We start from the raw sequence: 17872 nt of genomic DNA on the forward strand, positions 1-17872 counted from the left end.
GAGTTGCTGGCCCTCATCTTGGTATTACAGCTCTGTAGCTCTGGGCAGAAGAGTAAAGCCTGGTGTCTATAATTCAATAAGCCAGGCTCTGCCTGTGTGCTGCCTCCAGCCACAACTGACAATTAAAAGCTGGAGGACAGTGTCTATCCTATAAAGCAGATATGAGGAAAATGGATACCCCAAGCGCTAAAGAGAGATTGCACATGTCTCATGTACACATGAAATATGAGTATGGTTCACATTTCACTTTCTTTCAGTGGGGGAAGGGGGGGGGGCATCATACATGAATAAGACCAGTTCTCACAGGGAGTTCTTTTATAGAGAATGGGTGTTTTACATACATTTTACACCTTTTACAACTCCAAAAAAACAAACAGAACAGAGAGCCACCCCCCAATAAAAATCTGCACTAGCAGCCTGTATCTTTAGGAAAGATTTGTAAGTTTGTTTATTATTTGTAAAGCCCTTAATGGCCCAAATATCCTCTGTAAAACTTAGAAAACATGGAGATTCTTCTTTCCGTTATGTTTCTAAATCGTGGGAATGGGTATAATCCATTTTTAATTAAATTCCACCCTTTTTATACTGATCATTGATGGTATTTATCTACAGAATTAAATTTCAAGTACTGTTTTATCTATGAATGAATGTTTATTATCGTATGTATTAATATAGTATGAAATGCACCGTGTGAAACCTCTCTATAAATAGGATATTATTGTTGCTGTTGATACCAACCACACAGTAAACAGAGCCGTATCCTATCTGAAATAATGAAGCCAAAAATTAAGATGTGAATCATCACAATAGCCGACCACACATTTTAAAATTTCCAGTACTACCTAAATTGACCACCTCAGGCGAAATCACATGTAAACATTGACTCATATTCAAGAAAAACCTATTAAAGTGAGAGTGACTGTTTAAAGAGGCTTCTGCAGAATTCAGTGGCTGAGCTGTAGATGGGTTTTCCAGAGTGGTTTACATTAAATAGGTATTTGTGGAAAAACACTCTTAATTTCTTAAAAGCGGCGCTGTGCAGAACGTGGACTAATTATATGTACAACAAAAATACAGCCAGTATATTTACTGTTCAAATCAACCAGTGAATTAAAGTGAAGTGGCTAAGACTCTGTGCTCAATCCTCAAACAGTACAAAAGCAGTAAATCTTTAAAAAATAAGAGACATTCATCTCTTCAGATGCCAGATTCCTATCACCACTGTTGTACAAATATCTGAGTTGTTACAATGTCTGCACCAGAATATTTCACATCAGTCCAATCTGAATAACTGTGTTAGCATCTTAACCATTAAATTATGAAATAATTTCTCCAAACTGTCACTGCTCTAAAATTATTTCTGAGAAAATAATGTTATGGAAATTGGACAAATTTGACAAGACGATGTATTTCGTCACTGTCAAAAACATCTCAGTGTTTGTGGATGTTTAGTTTACTACACCATTTGAACACAGCAGCTGTCCTTCACACTGCGTGAACATTACATGATGAATGACCAATAGAAATACTCCAGAATTACTCGGAATAAAATGCGTTCACATTGACTTCTGCTGAATTTTAAGAAGCGTTTTTCTTTCTCCTATAAAATTTTGTACTTTTTAAATTTTTATTGATGATCTCATACGTGATTTCATACGTGTGTTTAAACTTCTTGTCCAACAAACACTGGTTTGTTGGTTTATGGTTCAGCATTTACAAATATACCACTGAAAAATATTCACACAATGTACAGGACCAGCCAATTATTCTTTTTATTATTTTAACGGGGTCAAAAACATATCTGCTCATAAAACATGTGATCTGCATGGTTTCTCTTGTTGCTGCTGTAACTGGGCAGTTTCCTTCAGGATTAATATAGTTTCTATCTCTTTGTCTATCTGCATGTGATCATTAGTTAAACATCCCTTTATTGAATGTGTCGCCATTGGCAGATGGTATTTGTTTTGCTCAAGAGCAATATGTAGTGTCTGTATGTGATGGCTCTGATAACGAACAGTGCCAAATGTTTTGTCTGAAAATGGCCGTTGAAACTGGAATTCACAAATGCAGGCAAAAAAAAAAAAAGGTCCCCCCCAGTGCAATTACCTTACACTTATGCTCTTCTGTCATATGAACCTGTTTATGAGGAAAACATGGTTAAATTGGAGTCCAGACAATAAAAAAATAAACATTTCAATCTTTCATCATTTACTATTTCCATTTTTTTCCCTCTTCAGTGTCTGCCTTCAGATGAAAAAGTCTGAAGTCCTGGAGCTGAGCCCGTAGCTCTGCTGATTCGGTTATTCTTTGCTGTCAGCTGTCATGGCTACTGTGAGAACTGGAGGTGATATCAGGTGGGCTTTTGTCAACCAAGGATGCCTAACGAGGCCTTACCCGTCAGGTTTGATTTATCCAACACGGAGATGCAATTGGCACGGCTTTCTGCGTCCACATCTTGTTTTTCTGTGCCCAGTTCCCCTTCGAAGGCCATCCAGGAGTAAGAGGCATAGCCAAAAAAAATATATTAAGACCCTCATCTTCCAGACGCTGCAGAGCTTTTAATCACGCAGCCTGCTGTCGAGAGCGCATCAAAAACATCCATACCATTCTCCCTCGGAGTTTGGAGATAAACATGATATTAAAGAAGATTATGTTTATTACAGGTGTAGATAATCCGCGCTCAGATTTGCAGGGCTGCCACAGCGGCATGGGCTTTTTGGGCATCTATGTATTTCACGCCTCATATTACCCCAATCATTTACATGAGATGCTATCTGCTCTCAGGGATATTTTCTGCGGATTAGAATATGAAAAATGGAATGCAGCAGGAAGCCGACACCAAGGCCCTCGTGTTTATGGCCATGGCACTAACGGAAAAAAAGAAAAATGAAAGTCACCGTGTTGACTCTATCCCTGATGGCCATGTCACTTTTTAGCCCTTTGCTATTTTCGCAGACAGAGGGGAAGGAAAAAAACAAGATAATAAAAAGCCCAGGAAAAGACTCCCTCAGTTGACTTGGTTACGCCTCACTTGGGGGGACGGTGTTGTGGTGTTGTGCTCCATGATTTGTTATCAGCATTTATTTTTAGACCCGAAGGTTATTGATAAATGCATTTTGTATATGTATAAATGTAGCTTAGACCGATTATTTAAAATTAATCTGGAGTAAATATGCAATATATGAAGAGGTTGTTGTTAGACTTGTTGTATTATGTTACATTTTTATTTTACAGACTTAACTTTACATTAGGATTATTTGAAACAGAACTGCCAATGTTTTTTTAATCAATTTGACCGAGTCACTGCAAAAGAATCTATTCTAAACACTTATTTGTTCATGAATCAAACATGTAAGCTTAGTGTTTCCAAAAACATAGTCACGAAATTGACTCTTCCATGAAATGCAACTATAATCACAAATAAATGTAAGACTAAGTTGTTGAAAGGAAAATAAACAGTGAACACAAACAAAACCCACTGTGAATAGGATTGCTATTGAAAAAGTCTTGTAAAATGAGTGGTGTGTAGCTGTACAGCTGAGAGGCTGCACACAGGATGAAGCGGCCTGACATGGAACATATTGCAGTTTATAATGCTAGTGCAAATTATATATCCACCAGTGTAGTCAATGTGATGTTAAAACATGGTCAATACACCCAAACTGGTCATGAAATCTTCAACTCACAATTTTCTGCCAGTGCTGGGGCCGTCACAGCTTTAGAAATAATGCTTTCTGTTGTGGAAACCTGTTAGCTGACCAGCGAAAATAATCATTCCAGCATTTATTTGGTAATATTTTGTGGGGCCAGGCATTTGTAGAGATACATGGCAAATGAAGCTAAAAATACAATATTCTGGATGTGACTTTTATTTCCTTCTCAGTGAATCTGTTAAGCTGCACATGTAACTGCAACTACTTGCGTTAAAGCCTCACCACATAATGCCAGCCTAAGTGTTAAGAGGGTTAATTTATATAACTGGATGGAGTAAACACTCCATTTTTTTGTGTTAGAATGTTAAAAATGTGCACTGATCCATTTTCAGCCCTTAAACGTCCCGCTACTCTCATAACTTCCAGATACTGACCATGCATGTAATTCGCAGAGTGTCATAATATGTTGGCATGTATATCAATAATTGCTTTCTAACAGTTTAGCGTTGCCTCATCCAAAGTTAATGGGCATGCAAATTGAGCCTAATAAACACTTCAAAGTGTTCATTAAAGCCTCATCTAACCGAAATGCAGCAAGGCCATATTTTATTCATCGATGCACCAACAAGATGGGCTAAACTTCATATTTATGAAAATCTTATTTAAAGGCAGAGTTAAGAAGTGTTTGTATAACTCAGAGCACACAGTTCTTTAAAATACAAAAGGAAGAAAGCCAGAAGGTGTTAGTGGATCAAAAATACATAGAAAATTAGGGTTTTGGATTCTCTATCAAATGGACTCACCCAAAACGCACATTTACATTTTAGAGGTCTAGAGATAAGAGTACATAATAACAACGTAGATAATAACGTAAGAAAATAATGAGCTACATCTGCATTTCATTTACGTTCTTCATCGACACATTTGAGTCTTCTTTTCTAATATTCCCTCTATGTTACCTTTATGTATATCTTTAAATATCAATAAGTACAGACCATTAACTGTAAACATAATGGATTTCAAAATCTCAGATGACGGTTTTAATATTTCTCTTCTCCTTCCGTGAACAACTTTCAGACTAAATGACACTGAAATGCCACATCACGGCTTCACGCTGCGTGTGCTGGCATGCCACTCTGAGCGTTATTGTCTTAGAGTATGAAAGCTAATAATATCCTGTGCTGATGCCCTCTGGATGAGCGATGGCGCTCCCAGCACTGGGGGGGCTGCCCTCTCTCTGGATCCAGAGGGTCCTGCAGAGCGCTGTAATTTGTTTCACACCAAGTAATTAACCATCCACTGCGAGGGCTGATCAATGGGATTCAGCAGCTGCTGAGGATTCAGAGGCTGAGCAGCCTGCAAAACACACAACCCTTCAAACCGTATGGAATTACCTAACATATTAATAACTGCTGCTTTTTTATCCTGTAATAACTTATACTGCATAGAATTATTTTACTTTGTGGGTAGTAGTTTCAGATCTTAAGATTTGGAAATGTTGGACATGTCAAATATCATTTTAAAATAATCTTTATAGGATTTTACATTTAGCAACTTGTATTAATGTCTGCCTCCAGATTTGATCACCATGTTGAAGTTTGAAGCAGCATGGGTGTTAATCTTATTATACATTATCAATTTCATACAGCTCTGACATTCATTATAGAATCATCCAAAGCTCTGGTCATCATTCCGGACACATTTAACCTTTCTATGTTGATGAGGATTAGCATCAAAGTGGAATCATTTACATAAAATAAATAATACAAAGATACAAAAGCTCAGTTTTCAGGCATAAAGCTCATGATTCCTTCTCTATTACTTCATCGGTGGCCTGTTTCTTAACACAGGGTCACAACTGGATGGATACTTTTGATTGGAGAACTAGTCACAATCCTGTGACATCCCACCAACAGGGAACATGGGTCGGCAATTAACCACCAGTGAAAGGATAAAGAATAACTTCACAGATTATCAGTGATCTTTTAATGAAGATGTCTGGAGACAACCACGACAACGGGTCATGGTTTTCATTGGACAGCAACGATATATAACATTTACGTAACTTTCTGCCCTATCTTTTGAACCATGTGCTTCTGTTTTGGTTCTGTTCCCTGCCCTTCCTGGGAGTGGATACCCCTTGCCATTGTAAGTGTGTGTTTGATGAAAACCCTTGTATTTATTTTCTATATTTATCCTAGTCCTGCTTCTGTTTTTGTAGTTTGCTCATGCATCCAGCCTCCATGCTTTCATTGTTACAGTAAGTAAGTAACACTGAAATATCCATGAAGAAACTTTATTAAGAATGTAAATGTGTGTGCATATATATGTACATACATATTTTTTATGCTGGCTTTAAAAAGGGGAAGATCACATGCTATATCTGTGGACTTCACAACAGCAATGGATAAACAGAGTTGAGACTCTATTTACTCTATTTATTAAACCTATAGCTAGGTTCTTCAATCATTGACAGTCAGCTTTTGAGCTGCTGAATAATGCGAGTAAAATGTATTGAATGAAATCTTGATCCAGAGACACTGGGGAATTCAGAACCTACACTGACTCAAAAAACAAACTCTGTTCAGAGTACCTCCTGAGATTGTTTGTAGTTTGATTGTGGTCCGATTAACTCATGCATCGTGAAATCAAAACAGCTCCAGCTCACTTCACATTTTGCTTTATGGTTCAATAAAGTTGTGGCCTACCATACATATACTGCCACGATCTCATAGCACTGGGTAAAAACAAACTCCTGAAGAGAACGGTTACCATTGGTTTGCACAGTTTCCTGAAGAGACCGCAGCCTATTAAGGCAATACGCCAGGAGGGCTGTTACAGGGTACTACAAGACACATTGCAACATAGTGAGCCATGGTAAAATCTATGCAACACAAGTGGATTATTAGTTTTACAGACAAACAAGAAATGAAACTGGATTCTCTGGAGCAGATGTACACGAGCTTAAGGTCACCTTGTCCATTGCCAAGAGTTGGCCAGAGGGGTATTGGATGAATGCCATCAAATACTCACAAACACCTTCCTTCATCTACTCTAAACCTTTCCTGGGGACTGCAGCAAAGTGGGGTGCACGTCCCAAGAAATAATACTTGACCAGCAGCCCAGTGTCTGAGAACATACTGAACTCCACACAGACAGTGATGCTAGGTAAGGACCAAACCTCAGAAGCCCAGGCCCTGGAGATGTGTAGCAGCAACTTCACCATTGCGCTAATGTGCCGCCTATAGTCTATAGCACATGTGTCAAACTCAATGACACATGGGGCCCGCCGTATCATTTCATGTAGCCCGCAAGAGCTTAAAATATCTGACTGACTGCAATCTAGTGGCTTAATGCCATCGCTTCACGGGTAACATAATCGGCATGAATTGTGGGAAACGGAGTTTATTGTCAATGCACGCTTTTAGACTTAATTATTAATTATTCTGTCACTAACTGTAAAGCGTGCATTGACCTTAAACTACATTTCCCACAATGCATGCCGATTATGTTGCCCGCCAAGTGACAGCATTCCACCACTAGGTTACAGTGTATCCTCTTCGATGTGATTTTTTTCAACAACTGGAATTAAGAAACAGCTACAAATATTGATCCCAAAATGTCCAGGAAAAGAAAAATTAATGCCAATGGAAGACAGTTTCAAGAGAGATGGGAAGGCAAATACATGTTTGTGTTTCAAGGAGGAAAACCGGTATGTCTTTTGTGTTATGAGTCGGTGGCAGGTGTCAAGGAGTACAATTTACGTCTGCACTTTGACACCAAACACGGAGCTAAATATGCTAAAGTTAGCCTTCAAGAAAAGCAACAAATTGTACAAGAATTAAAAGGCAAACTGCGATCGCAGCAGAATATGTTCTCAAGAGCTATCGCCCAAAACATCGCAGCTGTGAAAGCTAGCTTTATTGTAGCTGAAGAAATCGCTTGCGTCTAAGTCTTTTTCAAAGGGTGCATTTTTGAAGCAGTGTGTGCTGATAGTCATAAGTTGTGTTTGATGATATGTTTCTTTATTCACTTGGACAGTTTGATCATTGATTAATGGAGTAATATGAGTTTCTTAACCTCATAAACTAACAGGATTTATGTTGTTAACAGAGCAACAAACATTTATATCTATGCAAATATTTATAAGTTGAATAAGTAATAAATTCAGAGTTATTTAACATTAAGGAGTACTTACATTTATTCTACATTACATTTGGATATATTTAGTTACATTTATACGCTCTTACAGTTACATATGGCCCTTTGAGGGCAACTATTATGCTGATGTGGCCCTCTGTGAAAATGAGTTTGACACCCCTGGTCTATAGCTTACTGAAGTCATCAATAGCCATACTTTAAGATTAGTCTACAGTATAAAGTATAGAAAATGTAACTGAAACCAACACCAGGTCAATGGTGTTTGGTATTTTGGAAATCCTGGGCTCCTCCTAAAACTGCAGAATGTAATTAACTTATACAGCACTGTGCTGAGTTCACAGGGACAGAGGGGTATGGTTTCCTATCCACATCCAGACATTGCATAGTGCAGTTTCTCCAGTGCTGAGCCCAGAGTAGCAACAGAAGCTTTGCACTGACTAATACATGCGTGTGAATCATCACAAAATAAAAGCACAGCCTAGTGTTGCTGTTACAAGCCTTAAAAATATTGCTTTTAATGAAGAGAGCAAATTTTAACCACCACCACCTTGATGCAAATGTCACATGGAACCCTTGAATCAAGCTGAACACCCCACACTATTTGTCTAAAAGATGTGTGGCTGTCGAGAAGTAAAACATATTCAATGGTTAAATGCAACTAAGTTCTATGCCTAAGCTTTTGTGGAATATAACAATATCTTTGCCAATGAATTACATCTTGGTATTGGTCTCTGATCAATAATTCTATATGTAAGAGAGATAGTTGTAACAAACTGGGACCTCAGTGTATATGACTGAGAACACATTCTAAAGCTTTAAAGTGTGATAGCAAACTTTAGGGTAGCATTCGCCGCAAGGGAATTAATGAGTGGAGTGGAGGTGAAGAGGGAGGGGGAGAGAGATAGAAAGAAAACAGGGCACATTAAATAGCACTTTCTGCTGTTCTGGTCCGCTGTGTTTCTAACAGGAGCTTCTTCGGCTGACACTGATTTTATTGGGGGGAGGGAGACAAGCCTGCTGTGCCCTGGCCCTCATTTCTGGCGATGCTCCATCACTGGTCTGCTCGTGGGAGAATCCCAGCTTTAAAATTTTCCTTTAGCTTCATAATGCATGATGTGCATAAATAAATCACAGGAAAAAAGAGAATAAAAAAGCTCAGGTCACTCAAAATAGGCCACTTTGTTGTCTGTTGTATTTATTTAGATGATCGCGAGCTTTATGTATAATTCAAATTTTTGTCATCCCATCAGATTTTGAGTCATTTGGATGGAATGATTTCAAGGGCCGCTAAATGCTAGGGTACCTTAAGTGAGAAGTGGTTCGGTATCAGTTACAGCTTGAACTCAAGGCCGAATCGAGCTATGCTGAAGGATTAGCTGCAAATGGCTGCCTCTGGACACTCTATGTCAAGAAAGATTTCAATCACTGGGCCTCCTGGGGGACCGTTCGGCAAAGCTGGATTCATGGGTTAGCGAGCAAAGTGGCTCAATCTAAGGTAGCCTTCTGTACAACACAAAGCAACTTTGTCTTCTTTGGCCAGTGGGTTAGCACTAAATATTTGGTGATATTTTCAGGACATTTGGGAAATTCACCTATGTACATTCCTCAGAAAGTTACTGTTGCTTTCATCTTATTGCTTCAAGCAGTAAAGCTCCTACTAAAAGTTTAATCATCAAGCCTGAAATCTATATATACACTGTTTATTGTGTATATAATAATATGTATATAATATAATATGTCTATTTAAACTGTAATGGGATACATTTTAGTTGGGATTTTCAAAAGTCATCCTTACACATCATGCTCTAACGCAGCTTGACTTTTACCGGAACCTTCAGTGCCCAGTGTACAGGCTGTCCTCCGCATTCATGAGCTGCCGTTTTAATTCAGATTGTATTTTAATGTTTATTTCAACAGGCAATCCAATTCATTAAAGAAAAACACATCTAGAATGCGCATTGAATACCCATTATTTTGTGACTAACTTTCACCGTGGTCTCTTGGGTATTCACACTCGAGCAAATCTAAACGGCGACGCCTTCCAATTAAATGACAATTCTCAGACCACTTTGTTGATATTAAGTCAAAAATGAGAAGAGCCGTTGTGCAGGACCTGTTCAAGCACCGCTTGCATTAGCATTAATTCCACATTATGTAGGCCACGTTGAAATGTCTTATCCAAGCAATAAGGGATAACCTCTTCCCTTCACATAATAAAGTCACTCTCTCTCTCTCTCTGTGCAGCACAGAGCCTGTATTCCACTCGGAAAGAAGTAGAGATTCATAAAAGACCCCATCAAAGAGCTCAGAGGAGCCTCCCGAAATGTAGCCGCGGCGCGCTAGCCACCACTAGTCATTAGCCATCTGCTGAACTCCTCTCAAACATGGTCTTGTGATTGTGGTGGTATTTTTGTGCTTCCACTTGAAGTCAAAACTGGAAAGCTGTTGTCTTGTGTAGTTTCTCTCACTGCTGACTCTTCCAGAACATTCTGAGTTGTGAGAATGATCTGAACGTTTAGAGGCTCTGATCACAGAACGCCTGCTGCACATTAGGCCGTGCTGCACATTAGGCCGTGCTGCATCAACAGCTCGGAAAGAAGTGCAAAGTCACCTCTCTTCTGCTTTCAAATCCTCTGAGCTTTGAAAATAAGACATTTTCCAAAACACTTTTTGGTTTTTTTTTTTTTTTTTTGTATTCATAATCTTTTCACTCTGAATTTACCTATTTAGCGTCCACTGATTCTGGCATTTCAGACAAGGCAAAATGTTTCTGCCAAAGTTGTAGCTGTTTTTTTTAAAAATGCTCACCATAAGTGGAAAAATGTTTGTGAAAGATCTGTGCTACTCCTTTAATTTTTGAAAGCGCCAAACCTTCAGGAGACAATCAACAGGACAGAAAAACATTTGCTGATACATATATTACCATAATGTGTAGCATTTTCCTAAACTACCACCAAAGCCAATCTAATCATTGTGTTTTGTAGCCTTTTATAATGGACACATGCAGCACGAGGCAACCAGCCTAAAATTATGCTCAAAGTTTAGATTGAATTTGATTTCCACCTCTTGCCACTGCAGATGCTTGTAAACACAGTGGGTTACTAATCGTGTTTATTTTATCAAAATCCCAACCCTCTCCCAAAACTGCTGTGGAGCGTGCGTTGCTCTGTGCTATTAAGAAGGTAGGGAACCCCTGTGAAATATCCTTAGAGTGCCACTCTTGCAGTCCTCCTGGAATCACAGTGACCCATTGGTCTATAGTGGTGCTGTTAGTAAAATCATTGTAAAATAAAAAAAATTAAGATTTCTGTTTATGGTTTGTCACTGAAGACCTACACTGACTTTGTTCACAGGGTACAGATGAGGGGGGGTGCGTTCTGCAAAAAGCACAGGCTCATGTGTCAGTTTCATATATAATATTCCCAATGCATCCAATTAGAGCCTGATACTCAAACAAAATGCTTAGTACATCTGGAATACACTGTATGTTCAGTCTGGAAGTGAACCCCCTCTCTCTATTTTTTTTAAACTCTACTTTTATCTTTGTCAAACTTAGTACCTTAGCTTTGTAAGCAAGCGAAAGCAATGAATGGACAATAAAATTATGTAAATATGTTTATGTGAGTGTGTGCTCTTTCTTCTCCACAAAGCTGCACTGCATCCTGACTTGCATTTCAAAGAGCGCTGCTGAAGGGCTCACTGGGTGATGCTGTGTGTGTGTGTGTGTGTGTGTGTTTGTGTGTGTGTCTCCAGCAGTGCCTGTGCCTGGATTAGGCGTCCTATTGTTAGCTTAGCCAACAGTGCTAACTCCCTCTGGAGAGATCCAGCTGCTAACAGTGGTGTGTGTGGAGAGATGTGTGTGTACTTGCTTGGAACCACACAACGATGTGGAGTAGCTAGAAGAAGACTCTGATCGGCATGGAGAATTTACAGTGTGTGTAGCAGGGCTGTAAAAACAACCTTTTACTGACAAAATGTTAAAACTGTTAAATATAATATATATATATACACACACACACACACACACACACGAGTGTACTATACTATTTGTGTCTACAACAGCAGAAATAAATGTTTGTTTATCTGACACTGCTGATATATAGTATTTAGAGCCAGGCGACTATTACAGGAATAGTTTGGCAAAAAAACCTGAATGGACTATTTCCACTTTAACTCAGATGTAGTCGATATGCTTGTCCAAGTCTTGCTTGTTTAGTTTAGTACTAGACATCGTCTGTATATCTCTGAGTGTCTGGAAGATTTAAAGCTGTATCCACTAGGGGGAGAGGTTAAGGCCAAATCATCCACATCCACTGATGTGAGAATATGCCTATGATTTAAACATTTTCTATTTTGGCCACTCAGTGAGCTTCACACAGAACGAGCACTTTGGCTCGTGTGATATGACAATATGAACATCCCTATACAGTCTTGCACTGCCATGACATGCAGTGAAGTGGTCTCAAATTTTAAAATGTAATATATATATATATATATATAATATTGAAAAGCATTCAGAGGATGAATTGTGTTTTTTGTTACTGATCTGGTTTACTTGTTATTGACACAGAGTAGGTAATAAAGGGGAGCTAGGAACCACACACACACACACAGAAAGAGAGAGAGGAAGAGGTGTGAGTGTGTGAACAAACCTTTAGAAGATGTTCTAACAAAAATATCAACTGTCTACAAACTTGTCAATATTAAGATGTTTCAATAAATCAGTAAAATCCCAGTGTAACGGTGAGCAAACGGCCTATAAACAATGTTTTTTTTTTCCAGGCTGTTGGGGAACGTTTTCACTCCACCCGCGCTGAATTTCTGATTGAAAAAATAAAGCTAAGCTATTTAATTAGAGCGGCTTCCAAGATTCACACCACCTGGGGGGTAAAGCATACAGGGAGTAAATTATTAAAATGAAGCTAGGGGGCATTGGAGGCATTTTCTGCTTGAATTTTCAAACACAAGAGCGTAATCTAGACAGACAGGTTTACTGGGCTTAACTTTACACAAGAGGCCAAATATAAACACAGCTTCGGACCGCTGTTAAAGAAATTAGACGCAAAAATATGTATGAGAAATATTTTTGGGGACTTCAAACACTGGTCAGTTGGCTGCATTTTGCAGATGCTCACCATCACTTATTGGATACTCTTTAAAGTGAAGCTTTAAAATCCAGTGCCTGCACATTTCAGTAAGTTTTGCTCGTAGCACATATGTTCGTATGATCACAACTACGTAAGAAGAGTAGAAGCTAGTGTGAGTAACTAGCCACGTTCTAATCTCATTCTCAGTGTATACAGCAGTGGTTGCATGAATGCCCCTGGAAAACCAAGTTCTAATTAATGTAGACGATTAACCTGATGTGTTACTTAAGCCGTTGATGGCTTTAATTAGCTTATGATGGCTTAATTAAATTAAATGATCATAACATCCCACTTTCTTGTTGCCTTGGCAGGATGTAAGTTTAACACGTCCATGCTTTGAAAGTTTGCTTCATAGTTTTATACAGCGTTGTGCAAAAGAAAGACCACCTTTATTTATATTAATTTTCAGTAAAAAAGAAGGAGACAAGTTATTTTAGTCTGAGGATATTAGATAAAAAATAAAACACATGATAGACCATCACCACTGTCTGTTTCACTTAAAGGCGATGCTCATCCAAAGAATGTTTTCTCACTGTTTGCTAGCTCTCCATTCTATTTGTGGAGAAAAGTTCCAGTGTTTGTACACAGCCCTGGCTCGGTAAATAGGAAACAAACAGTCTCTGTCTGAAAAGCCTCCGGAGCCTTCTCTCTTTCTCTCACTCTCAGGCACAGCCAAGAAACCACATCTGCCAGCATTTGGATGGTAGAGAGACCTCCGAACATTGAAAAGCATGAAAAGAGATGAGGATGTTACTCTATTGCTTCTCCATAGGTGGGTAAAATTTACTTATTTATGCTGTTACTCTTACATTACTTAAGGAGGAACTGATCCAAGTTTGGGAGATTGCTAACTGCATAAAAATAAATCCATACAGAATGTGATACTTAACAGCTTGAGTTACAAATGGTGATTCAAACAGTAAATAAACCCTTAGAGACAAGTTAAACTTCAACCACAAACAAGTGACAGTTTCATATTCAAACATACGGTTCCACCTTAAAGATGGGGAGCTTCTGAATGATCTCTAAAGGGGAAGTGTAGTTCTCCAGAATCGTCTACAGTGCCTTTAAAGCACTGATTATAACTATTGACTATTTAAGAATATTGTTTACTCAGTTAAGAAATTTGATTGTACATAACTATTTTCACAAAAAATTAAAGACATGAAGAGTGGTCTCTGATTTTGTTCCGTACTGCAGGTGATAGCTCTGCTGTTTGTGTTTAAATGTAACAAAATGAGCAATTCTCTCTGAAGAACCTGTGTGAAATTAGAGTTGCCTCAGCAAACCTTAAGTACAATGTAAGTCCAACAGCTCATCTCAGGCTATACCTCTTAAATCAGCAGCAGGTGAGATACAACTCTCTTAAAGCATGTGTTGGCACGGATTCTCATCCTTCATTTCAAGATGAGCCAGGCTTTTGCTTTACTGTACAGGGCTACCATAATATACACAAAAATGCTCATCCTCACTATCATAATGAGTATGCAAATTCTCAACAGCCTGAGAAAACAAATGGCTTTTGGACGGGAGAGGATAAACATGCCCAGTAGTACAATTGCATTTGATTTGATTGAGGTGCCTCAATCTATTACACAAAAGCGAGCCAGCACAATTGCTTCCTTGAGAATCCTTTCCAAATGTGCTGATGAAATCGTAGCTGGGAAAGATGGGCTGAACAGCTCTCGTTGGCTTAGCCGTACAGAATCAGGCAATGACAGTGCTAATCAGGAAATGGATATGACAGTTCCCTACAAGCGGCCTCTAGTCCACGCACAAAACTCACTTCCAAGGCTTTTTGGCGGCTCACATAGCCGGGAGAAAAGCTTAATATGATATTCCGCCTCAAGATTTTGCTACGTTCCGATGCGTAATTCCATCTGGGAATGTTCTGCTAGTTAGCCGGCTGGTGTCTGACCATTACAATCACAGCTATTGCAAAACATTAGCTGCTATTCTATGAGATCCTCAGTCTCCTAATACTATTTCTTAGTTAACATGTATAATCCTGCCCCTGTTTTTTAACACATCAAACTACCTCTTTAATATATTCATTCAGATATCTACAGTAAAAACTTCATCAGGTTCGTTGCGATGGATGTGGAGCTTAATCACCCAGGCGGAAACGTGGGAGGAACTGTAAGTACAGACATATTTAATCTGCTAATGTATTTTCGTGTATTGAACGCCTCAAAACTAAGCAAATATCAAAAATGTTTAGGCAGATCCACGACATTTGGTGTGAGGGATATACTGTGCACATTTGGATTCCCATCTCTTTAATTGCTCCTTTCAATGCAAACATGCTAAGAAACGGAGAATTAGCTGTTTCCCGCTGAACTCTGCGCCAGCAACTCGGAGTATATCCGAGGATCATCTCATGCGTGAGTGGAACTATGAAGTAGGCTTTTATTTTCCGGCAGGGTCTTACCATTTACAAATGTCACTGTCACTGTGCGACACATCTTCATCTGCGTGTCAGGTTAGCAGAGGGGCGTAAAGGTTACCTGCCAATAGGCATAATGCATAAGGCTCCCCCCTAATTCACACATACACACACACACACACACACACACACAGACTCATTCCAGCGGATTACAGCAGCCACCATGTAAATGTGATCTGCACACAGACCCTGGGCTTATCTTCAGGCTTCAAAATGAATCAGCGACCACGTCACCAGCTAAAGTTCGGGGCAAATTTCTGATATGAGTGGAATCTTAATCAAGTACTGATGAAAAGATAGGGCTGACTATAAAGCAAAGAGAAATGTGGCTTGGAAACACGGCCATAAATCTAGAACATTGTTAATAAATAAATAAATAGCAGTGAGATCAATACTAAGTCCCATACACACACAAACACATTATATATATATATATATATATATATATATATATATATATATATATATATATATATATATATATATATATATATATATATATATATATGTGTGTGTGTGTGTGTGTTTGTGTGTGTATATGTGTGTGTGTGTATGGATTCTAGACTACATTTTCATGTACACTTCCACTCAAAGGTTTCAAGCGACCCGAATAATGTGCGCTTTTCATCTAACAATTTCATCTAAACAAGGACAAAACATTAATTTTCCAATTACAGTGAAAACTGTCATTAACGAATTAAGGACAGGCAATTCATTTTCATTATTAAGAAAAAATGTTAGAAAATAATGGAAATGATTTCATTATTAAAAGCAATAAACGTAATAGACAGAAAATTGCACATAAACCTAATCAACAAAAATAATGTCAGATTCTTCTGTAATTTCACCTGGAGCAGAGCTTGTTCTTTTTGGGAGACCTGCCTTCAGTAAAACAAATCTGCACGGATATTTTGTGTATTTCCTTCTTCTCCAGATCCAATTATGGATCTAATTAGTGCGCTGGACTGCTCATACCAGACCCCAACCAACCATTCAATGTGTTTGGGATTATTTGGGAAACTCATGTTGGTTTCACTTTACTTGTTGCATACTGGCAGTCCTTTTGTCACTTTAAACCAGTTTCTCCCAAAGTGTGGTGGGGGTAAGGGTCCAAGGGGTGGGGGGTGAGGGAAGGGGTAGATGGTATACAGTAAATGTTCATTCAAACAAAATCTTTGATTCACTTCACTGCGGTTGCCTCACTGGAAACAAAGTACAGATCTAAGTTCAACACTTAGCACTAAGTTCAAGACTTGACCGGGGCAGTGTCCATCCTGAGACCCAATTTTGAAAAGATGTGTGCGTATTTATTGCCAAATATCTGCATTTGTAAATGTATTGTCACTTTTCAAGTAATTTGATGAAGTTTAAATAGAAGTTTGTTTTTTTTTACACAATAGGAATTATTGATATCAAGGTTTAAAAAAGGATCATGATCCTGATTATATTTGAATGATTATTTTTCTTCATCCAAAGCCGTGCATGAGAGGCTTTTGATGCACATGACCATGTGTGTGATATGTACAGGAGCTGAGGTGTGTTCGGGTAGTTGTTTGTGTGAATGTTAGTGTTTGTTGAGCTCATTTCATTCTTAATGGTATCTACTACTGAGCCTTTTGGTGTTTGGAAATCTGATGTTAAAGTATCTGTTTTTGCCTTTTAATTATTTTCATTTGCATTTTCAATGTTCTTATTTATCTGTATTTTGCATATTTATGTATACTTATTCATTTTGTTAATTTCTTGTAAGGCACTAAAAACCGACAAATATTAGACCTCAAATATATACCATAAAATAATGAGCAACAAATTAGTTTTTTTCTGAATAATGTGCAAGGGTTTTGTGTAATTTTCGATCAAATATGTTTCCATCTTTGTAATACTGACAAGTACATTTGATCACACCACAAAAACACTGTGCAAACCACATGGCCTCACACCATGTAGAGCTGCTATGTAATCCCAAATAGTCTTGTTTATGTTATTTTCCATGTGCTGTTATCTTTTAAAATGGACATAAAATATAGTCAAAGTCCAGCTGCTATTAATGCTCTTAGCCAAGTGACACACCTCTGTATATATCTTAACTGTAAGGATACTGTGTAAGACCTATGACAAAGTCTTGGTGAAGCATTGCTTTAGAGTGAGGGTGAGCTGGTCGGGCCTTTCGATAGGAATTAGTCAGTAGTGAAGAGGAACGGATGGGAGAGACTTGTCTTTTCACTGGCCATGTGCTGGGAGGCTGATAAGGCGCACAACTTGAGTTGTCATTGGTCATGGAACGGAGTGGATGGGGGGGAATGTCCTCTTCAGGCTGGATCTCATTTTGGTTGACACAGACTACACAAATGGACAATATTAAAAATGAAGGGTTCAGAATGAACATACAGTGGTAGGAAAGAAAACATAAGAACCTCTACATGATGCGAAGGTTCTTTAAACTTTTAAAAGGTTCTCCAGAGAGG

Source organism: Hoplias malabaricus, chromosome 15 (genome assembly GCF_029633855.1).
Source record: "Hoplias malabaricus isolate fHopMal1 chromosome 15, fHopMal1.hap1, whole genome shotgun sequence".
Taxonomy (NCBI): domain Eukaryota; kingdom Metazoa; phylum Chordata; class Actinopteri; order Characiformes; family Erythrinidae; genus Hoplias; species Hoplias malabaricus.